Consider the following 11,543-nt stretch of genomic DNA (forward strand, 5'->3'; position numbering starts at 1 on the left):
AACAGGCAGCTTGCTGGTGTTAAAAGCAAACATGTTATAAACATTGCTGAACATCTGCGAACAGATAGATATACGTCACTGCCAACATACTGAGAACAGATATTTAGAAATACGTCACTGCCAACAGCTGTTTCGTGTAAAAAGATACACATTGCAATTTAATACGAACACCACTAACCATTTGCACATTTCACTAACACCAATAAGCCCTTTGGCCCAGACCTTATATAAACGTCATTGGTGTTGCTACAGATATACAAATTCTGGATCAACAATAGAAAAGGGCCCATCAGCATTTGTAAACAAACTGTTCCAAAGCCCATTCCTCACAAATCGAAGGCCACCCACGCAAACCAACACCATCCGATGATGGTGTTGGTTTGCGTCGGTGGTCTTCGCTTTGTGAGTAAAGGGCTTTGGAACGGTTTGTTTACAAATGCTGATGGGCCCTTTTCTATTGTTGATCCAGAATTCTGAATTTTAACTATGGCGTAAAATATCCGTTCGTTTAATTTTGAGCTAAACTTGGCATAAACAGTGAAATCGCTTGCATACAATATTGCTAATATATGCGATATTCATTGGCGTAGCTAAAGGGGGTGCCAAGGGGGTCAGGAAGAAAGTTAGTAATTCCAATGTTACGAAAACAATTCTGCATAATTGCTTCATAATTTTCTTTTTTCTTCAAACATTAAAATCTTGACATTCGAAAACTAATAGGAAGCGAAATCCCCTAAATAAAAGAATTCAATCAATCAACTAGAAGGTATCTTAAAAGTCTGAAGGAAATTAAATCATAACCTGATTTTTCATAATTTTTCTATGACTGAGATTCGAAATTTCAAAATTCAAATTTAAATAACAAATAGTCTTGACGTCTTTTAATTGAATAGCAGCTAAAGAGTTTAACCGTAGTTTAACAAAACAAAAAAAAAGCCAAAGACACCTCCCCCCCCCTCCCCCCCGTAGGCACCCTCCAGTAAAATTTTCTATGCCAATGGCGATATTGCGCTTAAATTTACACGAAATATCACGTAAATTCATGCCAAATCTAGCGTTAATTTTATGTGCGCTATTATTTTATGTGCGTTTATTATAATATCTTGCAGAAATTAACATGAATTTTTCGAACGGTGTGGAAATCACGTAGGCATACACCGAAAAAAGTTTTCATATAGTTTCCATTGGGAACACACATGATATTTTTCCAATAACAAAATTAATGATTTTTATCTGAAATTCACATACCATTTATATGATCACATGAATACTATGTGATAAATCACATAAATTTCATTGGACACATGAGGTTCATGTGATTTTGTAGTGCTTTTCCCAACTATGAGATCACATGAAAGTTATGTGAGATTCTAATGGATATTTTCCATTGGAAATGTGATTTATTTTTTGAGTGTAGGTTGCCATTGCAGTTTGTTTTTCACTCCTATCTTGTTGGTAGCAGTTCAAGAAAGATAAAATATTTGAAAAACGCAAGTAAGGGTAAATTGATAGCTGCCTGAAAACAACACTAAGTTCATCACAACAACGATATCGTTGTCATGGAAACCACATAGAGTAAGTGCACCAATATTCGCCATAAGTTCATATTTTGACAATACCTCAGAAAAACTATTGAATCACAATCTTCGTGCGTTTTGTGGGCGATATGCAATATGAATATGATTTGAATAAATAATCTTAGCAGAACTCAAGACCTGAAACTTGTAAAAATCGTATTAGCCAAAACGTGGCCAAAATAAGAGCATGGCCAATATAGGAGCGTTTCCCCTATTCATTTTTGACGCCATTCTGAAAACTTGAACCGAAAGCATAGCTGTAGTAGTGAAATTCAATCATTTCTCATAGTAATTTGCCATAATCTACATCCAAACGTCAAACTATTTGCGCGACCTTATATTTTGGGGTTATGAACCAAACTGGCGGTTGGTTTTTTTTTTAAATGTACATACAATATTGCCACAGACATAACACTCGCAAGTTGTTCATCGAACAAGCATTTAATGGTCAATTTAAAAGTATCGTAGTTGGTAGTACCGCCACCTGTGGCGCGCATAGTCAATTCCCTAGCGTTTGACGTGATATTGTGTTGATTATGAGTATTCAATGTTTAGGGGCATCTCATATGAAATTCATAATTATTGCATCGGCGAACTCAGCCGGAATGCAATAAAAACACAAATAAATCACTCACCTTTCCGTCGGTCTTCCGATATCCCTCGTGGATCTTCCACACTAGTTCAGGGCCAGCGCAGGCAATCTGTTTCCCAATCTCAAAATACTGCGTAATCGGGTTGTTGTCATAAGGGTTGGGTGGAGGAGCGCTGGTACTGCTGCTTTTGAACTTGGAGAACATGGTCGCTGCCGGCATAACATTTAATTGGAAAAGCGGAATGTTGAAAGTCCTTCGTGGGGATCCGTTCGCCAGGGGAGAAGCTTTTGTGATACAGGCAAGTGTTCAGAAGGTAGGCGACGAAGCCTGGGCCCACGGACAGAAGGTTTGTGAGTATCCCAGGGTATGTAGTATGGTATCTCACTGTGTATCACGTCACACGCACAAAATCCTTCCAGGTCACGATCGACTGCCGTCAAGCAGACTTGCTACCACTCCTACAAACTTCCTACGTCTTGGTCTTACCTATTAGCTTTACACTTTGCACTGTTCGTTCGCAAAACACAACATAAAATATGTGCTAATGACTTTCCCGCTCACTTTACGACAGTTTTCCTTCGTTGGACGTCAATTTCCTGAACGGTCACCGTTCCACCACTTTTTCCACTGCTCACCCACTTCAAACACAAACACCCTGTTTTGATATAATTATCGTACTGGACCGAAATTTATCGGTTGCCCATCAAAAGTGCACGCTGTAATTCGATTAACCCGCCGGCCGTGACACAAACTTTCCGCCGAGTGATGGAAGCTGATTGAGCATCGACCTGCTGTTCGCTTTCGCTGCTTTCAAAGTAATGGCGTAATTTTTGTTTGCCTGGCTCTTCCACTTCATTCGAACATAAAAACCACAATTTTTCGTTTACTGCTCCATTCCCGAACTTCTGATCCCAGCCACACTAAACTGTACGTGGTTAATTAATACTTTGCTTTTCTTCCTAACAATTTTTTCTCAGAAAAGCGAAGATTCGTCCAGAGAAATCCTTTTTTTTTGTCCAACCTCGTCGTGATGGCGCTGTACGGCTTTATAAATGATTTAATTTTGCACGGTTGGGATAGGACTCTTCGGGGAAAAACACCACAAAAGCCTTTTCCTTTCAGATTTTTGGAATTCGACGAAGCCAGGAAACGGTGCTGAGGTGATATCCGGCTGTGGCTGTGCTGCGTCAAAATTTATGATTCAACACGAATGAGGCAGAATGTGATTCTCTTGACTGGAAACTGAAAGAACAAGATAAAAATGTAAAATGGAAATTAGTAAAAGGGTCAAACGAATCTCGACAGATTTCATACATTTGCGCATTCCGAGAATGTCAACGGAAGGAACGATAAAAGCTATGAGCGTCCAGGATATGTGAACCATTTCCCGGAAAGTGATCATTTTAACCCATCCGGTCCGGATCCTTGTGAGTCCTTATATGCATATTGAAATAGAACGGAGAATGATGCGATAGAGAAAGTAGACAGCTACGGAACAAGATTGTACAGATATGTTTGTGAGTCCTTTCCGAAACATTCAAAAGAATTTAACAACTACCTTGAAGGGGTTTTTTTTTATCTAGTTCATTTATTTGGAAGGCTCAATCGCGTTAGCTTTACGGAGCCGATAATTCATTGTTCTTTGATTGTAACAAAATTCACTTAATTCTATGTCTAGTATGATAAGAAAAGGAGCTTAGGGTTTCGTTATTCACGAAAGGGATGATTCATATCAGTTTTGACTTTTATTTTGAGGAACGCCGCAGCAGCGACATACTAGTTAAGTAATGTGTTGCTTCAGAATTGCGATCAAAATAATGTGTGGTTCTAATATTTTGATTAGGGATTTTTTTTTTTAATTTAATGTAAAATTGTAAAAAATTTCAGAGTAAAAAAGGAGAAGAGTCTGTGCCTAGGGGCACGAATGGAAGGTTGACGTAGGACCGGGATTGTTCGGACAATTGCTTTTGCGCTTAGTTTTTTTTAGGGGAAACGTCAGCTTCGGCAATACCTTAACCTTTAATCTTCAGGGAGTAAACAAAGTCCTAGAGCACTCAAATTTGGCAAATAGATGCTCTGAAACACAGTGTATACATGTCAAAATTGAGCTCTCAAGAATGTTGTTTATCCCCATGACGATAATAGAATAAGGTATTACCGAAGCCCCCATTACCCTAGTTGTTGAAAATCCATAAACATAAAACACATGAAATATTTCAAATGGTGCCGGTTGTGGCCGAAACGGAATGGATACCAACAGTACGAGCAAAACCATCAAGGAAGCCTACCGCGTTCCTGACGGGCAATTAACGATTCGTAGAACCTGTAATTTTAAGGATTATAAGTGCCATCAGCTTTTATGGGTTAATATTATTATTGATCTCTAAAATACACGAAAGATTTTGTGTTGGGTAAGTTATCATAATCTTTCGTCTAAATTTTGGGAAACTCAAAGTGACATTTCAATCAGTTTGATCAACAAATATATATTGAAAGTTGTTTTTACTGCAAGCTTCATTATACCTACAGATTATACTTACTATATTATTCATTAATTATTAATGTTCATTAATGTTGACTATCTTCGATCTGGATGATACTTGGCACATATTTTCAGTATGATAGACCAAGTATTTTTCGCAGGAGAAGAGACCCTTTTGACTCAAGGGTAATTTTTGAAAAGGGCCTATGTGTTTTTGCACACATACTTAAAAAAAATATAGTTCGAAAACAGTTGGTTGTAGAAAAAAAATTTACTAAGAAGGAGTTGTAGGAAACTAATAAGGCTTTATAAAAAAAATATACACGGAATTTTTTTTTCGTTTTTTACAAAAAAAAAATTAAAAATAAACCACAAAATTCAAATAATAATAAAAAAGTCTTTGCGTTTTTTTTATATTTTTTTAATAAAAATTTGAATAGAAAGCAGAAGTTTTGAAAACAACTCCAGGATGGACAAACTTATAATAATTTTTTTTTTCTAAGAGCAACTTTTAAGGCATTTTTGAAACTTTCATTATTTACGCAACATGTTCAGTTTGATGTCAGTACATGACTATAAAAATCATTTCAAACGATAGTGCTCATATCGATAAACTTCCTAAATGTAACCGTTTTCGAGATATTTCAAATTTAATTTCATCATAATCCATTTTTTGTAGAAAATATGTAAGTTATACGTGTTTGTCCATCAAGTATGATAAGTTTTGCAAGATATGCATGTACTTACCTTCAACTTACCCTTCCACCAATAGACTATTGGAAAATTGGTTTTAAGCTTATAAGATAAATAAGATATATAAATGAAATACCCATGCGTTTTTATTTGCATCTTACATTTATTAATTTCGATCGTCTTTAATAATAATAATTTGTACATTAACCTTTTCGTTGGATATATTTTTATTTGATGAACTTTTGATTGGCATGTTTTTATATGTTATGAATGGTGCGTTCTTCGTCATTCGAAAATAGTTTCGCTGATATTTTATTTTCGGAAATCGGAACAATACAGTGATATTTTCTTGTACCTGGAATCGTTTTGGCCTTTTCAAAAATGCTTTTCCATTCTGCAGCCCCCTGTTCGTATTCCTTTTGTGACACAAAACAAAATGACATTTATGTTAAATAATCATTACTCTTCTGGTTAGCCCATGCATATAACTCTGCTGCACTTGTGATTCGATGTTCGTGTTCTGCAGCCACACTTGCGTTCCTTGCCATTCGTTTTAATGTGCCACCAATCGCGTCACATGGTCCCTTGCCATGTGAAGTTGCAAAAAAGTGCCATTCAACATCAATATTGTACTTCGTTTTAAATTTACAAAGACTTGCAAAATTTTTGCAATTTTTATATTGGGATGCAGCTCCATCAGACATAAACTTCGCTTTTTTACTTGTATTTTTGTTTGCAAAAAGGTCAGTAGTTTTGAAATAAATACTTGCACCGCAATTGTATCGTGTTTTAAAACTTCAGAGATTACGATCAAACATAAATTTTTAATTATACCTGATTCTGAATAATAAATGCAAATAGGATTAATGGTAGCTTGTTGATTATTCCAGTAACTACTTTGGGCAGCATCTTGAAGAAAAATGAATAATTTTCGGAAAAATCACAAATTATGACAAGTTTTCCATTTTTAAGAGTATTTTTTGTATTTCTCAAGAAACTAGACTGCTGAGTTTTAATATAATCATGGGATACCAGTTTTTCCAACTTTTCGCAAAAATAAGGAACAAATCCATCTACTGGTTTTACAAGTTTCTCTAAACTACATCGATCAGTTGAAACCCATTGTTCAAAACATATTTCAGACATACCCTGTTCCTCGAATTTTTCTGAAAAACTTCTTTCAAAATCTGAGAGACCTGGACAACGTTCGCATTCGCGGAGATAACAATGTTTCTGGATGATGAGCTGCATAATATTTCTTCAAAATAATGGTTGAAATCTTTTTCGAATGAATATTTTCTAAGACAATGAAGCATTAAATTAATATTTCCATGGATGGTACAAACACAAATATTGTGAGAACCTGAACTACCAAGTAATTTGCAATGCTTTGGTTTTAGTGCTGCAAATGAACTTAATCCAATGCTATTTTTACTAACTTCTTGAAATTTAATAAAAGTTTCTCGCAATATACAAACTAAAAGTCGCTTTTGAATATGAATCTTCTTACCTTCCTTCTTCACTGAAACATAATCGTTTAGTACTGGCGTGGCTCTGCTTATCTGGTCGCTTTCGAAGAACTGTAACACCTCTTTTTTAATTTCGGGATCCAAACCGTGTCCTAACCTTTCGTTGGGGGTTAGACCTGTTCATTTTTTTTTTTTTTTGATAAAAAACACGTCTACTGAGGATTCATATTTATGAAAAAATCATATATCAATGAAACAGTCATCGGTCGTCATTGAAAAGCAATGCAACTATGTTCTGTCAATCTAATTGACTTTTATTGGTTCTGTTGTCTTGTGAATTTTAGCTAAAACGGCCTCTTTTCTGATTTTTATCTCTCAATCTATGAAATAAACACGAAAACTATGTTGGAATGAAATTTCTAGAACAATATGAGGAACATTATGCCGTACACTACACATTTTTATATCATACGGGTGGAAAATTCGTAGAACAAATACTTTAAAATTCTTCACATTTTAAGATATCTTCGAGCATGAAACTAAGTCAAACTTCAATAAAATCACTTCTAATAGTCAACCTTTGGTCACAAAGTTGGTAGATAACACATTAAACTTTGCTATGAAAGTTGTTACAGCAGTTTTCGTTATTTCAGTCTCGAGATACAAATATTGTAAGCCGTAAATTACCTTAAAAACATAAAATTAACTTGAAGCACCTCAAAATCATCACCGATTTTGCTGAAAATTTACACAGAAGTACAAATTAACATGACGAACAGTAATCACGGTTGACCCGTTACATTCCGAACATTTCGTTTAAAATGAACAGGTCTATTGGGGGTGGCCAATATCCTTTCCCGTTTGCCAAGCATCGAGCTTGCAATACAATGTATTGTTTCAAACTCGTCCATTACCGTTTGCTTTGACCAAGATCTCGGCAAAATCGTCAGAATCCTTATTTGATCGTCTCTCGATGAACCTGGATCAGCAAATCTCTCCTTCAGTTGTCCGATCATCTCATTGTGTTCTGCAGCTTTCAATTTTAGTTTCTCCAGGTCATCTTCTTCCGCTTGAAAACCGAAGATGCGTTTCTTAATGCCATTGGTAATGTCCATATACTTTCTCCGGCGATTGTTAACATTCTGGAATTTTTTTGTCGATATTGGCGATACGTTGATACCAGCTATGCCCTTGTTGAATAGCTCAATATTATGCGTCCTGGAAAATTTTTGCTCTCCACTATCCTGAGATGATACTGTTGTTATTGACGTAGTTGATGGTATTTTTTCGAGGCCATGTCGAGATGTAGATGGCTGCGGCTCCGCGATGTCCATGACTGACGGTTGCACTTCTAGTTCCAGATTTTCAGCACATGGTTCGATTCTATTTAAATTCAAGCGACTCGTATCACAGATTGATAGAGATGTATCCAAATTAAATTTCCACTCTAGGAACTTATGTTTTTCAATCAAATTTTCGGATAATTTACGAAGCTTTGACGAACACCGTTTATTAGGAAACGGCTTGCAACACTCGACCTTCCTGAATTCCATATTAAAATTATACTTGTTCACTCAAAAAGATTTTTTTTTAGTGATGTCTGTTTTCAAAAGGATGGTCATGCTTATATACAAACGTAGCTACCATTTGGATATTCAGGTATAAATATTGTTTTGGTATTGAAGTTACTCTAACAGAGAAGCTCTTTTTTCATGAAAAATACCATGGAAGACATTATAATGTACCTAACATAATAAAATGGATAGGTACATCAATATTAACAACTTAAATAGGATGAAACTACGCTTGATAATGAAAATAAGTGCAACTTAACTTGTGTTGGTTTCTATATTTAAAATAATAGTGTTTTCATTTCCCATGTAAATTCTAAACGGGTTGTCTGATCATTCAATCGTCAAAAGACAAATTGAAGGTAAATATATGTGTATCTTGCTAAACTTTTCAATGCTGATGGAGAATCACGATTAACTTATGAAAATGGCTTATTTTCTACAAAAAATTGATTTTGATGAAAGTAAATTTGAAATATCTCGAAAACGGTTATATTTAGGAAGTTTATCGATATGAGCACTATCGTTTGAAATGATTTTTATAATCATACACTAACATCAAACTGAACATTTTGCCGTAAATAATGAAATTTTCAAAAATGCCTCGAAAGTTGCTCTTAGAAAAACTTTTTTATTGATAGTTTGTCCATCCTAGAATTGTTTTCAAAACTTCTGCTTTCTATTCAAGTTTTTATAATAAAAATCTAAAAAAATCAAAAATACCAAGTATGTGTGCAAAAACACATAGGCTCTTTTTAAAAATTACCCTTGAGTCAAAAGGGTCTCCTCTCCTGCGGAAAATACTTGGTCTATCATACTGAAAATATGGGCAAAGTATCATCCAAATCGAAGATGGTCGAGCACGATTTCAGGTTTTTTCTGCTCATTCTGGATGGAATCCCTCATTGAGAAATGATTTTTTACAGTTGTCATTCTTGCATTTATCGCAAGGATCCGACTTAAATTGAAAGGTCCCGCTATTTATACCCTTCGGAGTATAAGCCCTCCACGCCTTTTTTCAGTCAAAATTGGATTCCTTAGCAACAAAATTAAGCAATTACACCGATAATGACCATGTATCAGAACCCTAGTCAAAGCCACTTCAACCTAGGGAACAACGAATAGAAGATTAAGACTCGCATAGATGAAGACTACCCAAGTAACTAAAACTTCCGCACTCAATGATAAAACTCACTTCCAAGTTCCATAAAGTTCAAAAAAGGTTCCGATAGAACTTTCAAGTTCTATAAAGTTCCGACAGAACTTTCTTCCCAAGCAACCAAAAGTTCCGCATTCAATGATAAAACCCACTTTCACGTTCCATAAAGTACATATAAAGTTCAAACACAACTATCTGGCTACTTTAGAAGCTATAGAAAGCACACGAGGAACTTCAGGCTCCAAAAAGTCCTGTACACCAATTTTATATTTAGTTCGCGCTTTTATGAAAGTTAATTCTGAAGTCAGGTCTTTATGAAAGTTATTTCTAAAGGCAGGTATTAACCGGTATTGATTAATCAGCATTAGTAATAGTGTTGGAGCTGTTTGAAGAAGTACACCCACTGCCCATAAATGAGAAATTGGCTAATATGCCATGGCTAATGTGCATGATGAGTCTGAAACCGAGCGCAGCAACCAGTGTGTTTTTAATAGGGAATTTTATGAGCATCAGGTAAGAAGGTCTTATAGTCAAGTGGTCACAAGCATCAGGTTGTAAATCCGACGATTCAGGTTTCAAAACTTGTTTTTAGTTGAAGATGCTAATTTCAAATAACAGACTGTAGTTGTTTTTGTTAAACTTTTAAAATTAAAAAAAAAATATATATATCTAAATGTTAAAGGTTCAGATATTTTTCGGTTTTTGCAGCTTGTCGCAAGAGTTTGTATTAAAATGTATGATGGTTTTATTTATTTATAACATCTTTATTCATGCATAGTAAATGTAAAGGGGAAGGGAATTGTAAATGGTAAACATATAAATATTGATATTTGTCATCGTGGGATGTAAGGTTATACCAAAACATTTTTGCCGGGAGGCAACAACGGTACAATTTTATTAATTACTAGCTGAGTGTGCCCGGTCTTGCTCGGGATTCAATATTAGCTTGAGTTTATGCGCCGATTTAAAAAAAAAAACATGCTATATTGTACCTACCCCCCCCCCCTATTATCTAAGGGGCTACCCCCTATGATTATCTCTTTATACCCCCACACTCGCCCCCACATGCCTAATTTGGTTCCATTTGCTTGATTAGTTCTCGAGTTATGCAGAAATTTCTGTTTTATTTGTATGGGAGCCCCCCCTTACAGAAGGGGGAGGGGTCTCGAAACATCATAAGAACCTTCCACGGTCCCAAAAACCCCTGTATACAAATTTTCACGCCAATCGGTTCAGTAGTTTCCGAGTCTATAAGGGTCAGACAGACAGACAGACAGACAGACAAAAATTCATTTTTATATATATAGATACCTTGCTTTCGTGTAAATTCGACTCCTTTTATCCACTTTCACAAGTGGTTCCGTATTTTTCAGATACATTAAAGCCATATCTAGCAGGAATTCACATAGCGATAAATAAGAACGTATGCACATTAGCCAAAACAGATGACCGTTTGACAAATTTTCCCGGCTTTGTAATTGAAAAAATGGCTACTGTGATCAAAAATAAGCATTTAATGAAATTGTCAATCTGGGTTCATGTTTAAAAATAAACATTTAATGAAATTGGCAATCTGGGTCCATGTTTTCAGCTCCGGCATAGGAAATATTCGCTCATTTTCAACTTCTATTCAATTTTCATACTGCCGTACTCTAACGGAACTATCCACCTACATTCTTCTAAAGATCATTCTCTAGCTAATAAATCATCACACTAAAGCTTCATGTTAGCATTTCCAACCAACTCTGAAAATCGTTAACTTCGGGTATGAAGTAACATAAAAAAAAAAACACTTTGAATATAGGAAATATAGTTATGAGCATTTCAAAAGTTAATTTTACCTGGTAAAGCTTATTCAAACAACACAATTGTTAAAGTTGCATTTACTCGATTTCGTGATTCAGGCACATTACCCAATTTCTCATTTATGGGCAGCCCAGTAGTCCTTCTGCGTGAGAGCCCCAGAACGAACTGCTACGTCATCTGAGATATATTAGAG

Source organism: Ochlerotatus camptorhynchus, unplaced genomic scaffold (assembly GCF_037179485.1).
Source record: "Ochlerotatus camptorhynchus isolate MF236.1 unplaced genomic scaffold, CSIRO-AGI_Acam_v1.1 ptg001153l, whole genome shotgun sequence".
Classification (NCBI taxonomy): Eukaryota; Metazoa; Arthropoda; class Insecta; order Diptera; family Culicidae; genus Ochlerotatus; species Ochlerotatus camptorhynchus.